This window comes from Tiliqua scincoides, chromosome 13 (genome assembly GCF_035046505.1).
Source record: "Tiliqua scincoides isolate rTilSci1 chromosome 13, rTilSci1.hap2, whole genome shotgun sequence".
NCBI classification, from domain to species: domain Eukaryota; kingdom Metazoa; phylum Chordata; class Lepidosauria; order Squamata; family Scincidae; genus Tiliqua; species Tiliqua scincoides.
The window spans coordinates 8,570,536-8,571,570 of record NC_089833.1 but is presented as its reverse complement, the minus strand read 5'-3'; the positions used below and the strand labels follow the sequence as shown (position 1 = coordinate 8,571,570).

The 1,035-nt window shown below is 49.6% G+C and overlaps 2 pseudogenes; both read left to right on the top strand.

Annotated features, from left to right (window-relative positions):
• Positions 1 to 615: 615 nt before the first annotated feature.
• On the top strand, positions 616 to 731 carry LOC136633802 (5S ribosomal RNA; annotated as a pseudogene).
• A 29-nt stretch (positions 732 to 760) lies between these two features.
• On the top strand, positions 761 to 883 carry LOC136634163 (5S ribosomal RNA; annotated as a pseudogene).
• Positions 884 to 1,035: the final 152 nt, after the last annotated feature.

Below are 1,035 nucleotides of genomic sequence, written 5' to 3'. Positions count from 1 at the left end.
TGGCTGCTTGGAGGGGTGGGCTGGGGGTGGCTGAACTGTCTTTTTCCTCCCCCCTCCCCACCACTGAAGTGGTGCAATCCACTCTAGCTGACCACCTGCTGCACATGTCATCCCATTGCACCTGTGGGGCAGGGGGCTCAGTCAGAATCCCTGAGATGGACATTCTCAAGAGCCAATTCAACTGCTCCCGAATGAAGAACGTACCAATCAGAAGCCGATGCCTCTAAGGTCCTTCTTCTATGTCTGCTGTAGAGGGTCTGAATGGAGAGGAGGAAGATGTGCACCTGGAGCTCATTAATGGCTGGTGTTAGAAGCTGCAAGCCTTCACTGAGTGAAAGGGAGAAGCTTCCACTACTGCTTGAGACAAAGACTTTGCAAGGGGCTTCAGGTGAGTAGCATGAAAGATGCAACACACACACACACACACACCATTTTGTTCCCAGCAAAAATATATATATTGTTGTTGTAGCACAACAGCGCAAACCTGTGTTTATCATTAAGTAAAACATGGCTGAAAGCTTATCTACTCGGAAGTAAGTGCCATTGATCTTGGTGGGACTTACTGCGTCAGGTTGCAGCCTCCATGGAGTCAGCTGTAAGATTAATGGTTAAAGGGATTACAGTGTTACCCTGCACATGCCTGATCTTGTCTGATCTCGGAAGCTAAGCAGGGTCAGGCCTGGTTCGTACTTGGATGGGAGACCGCCTGGGAATACCGGGTGCTGTAGGCTTCTACCATAGTCTCTCGAGACTGAAGGTAGCCAACCATCTCCCTATACTGAACACTATCTCCCGATCTTGTCTGATCTCGGAAGCTAAGCAGGGTCAGGCCTGGTTAGTACTTGGATGGGAGACCGCCTAGGAATACCGGGTGCTGTAGGCTTACACCATAGTCTTTCGAGACTGAAGGTTGCCAACCATAAAAAGTATCTTAAAACCTATGTGAGGGGAGGGTAACTGGTGAATACAGGGTTAAACTCTCCTCCTCGGCCCCTCCCAGTTGGTACTTGTAGAGTTATGCGCATAAGCAGGTTA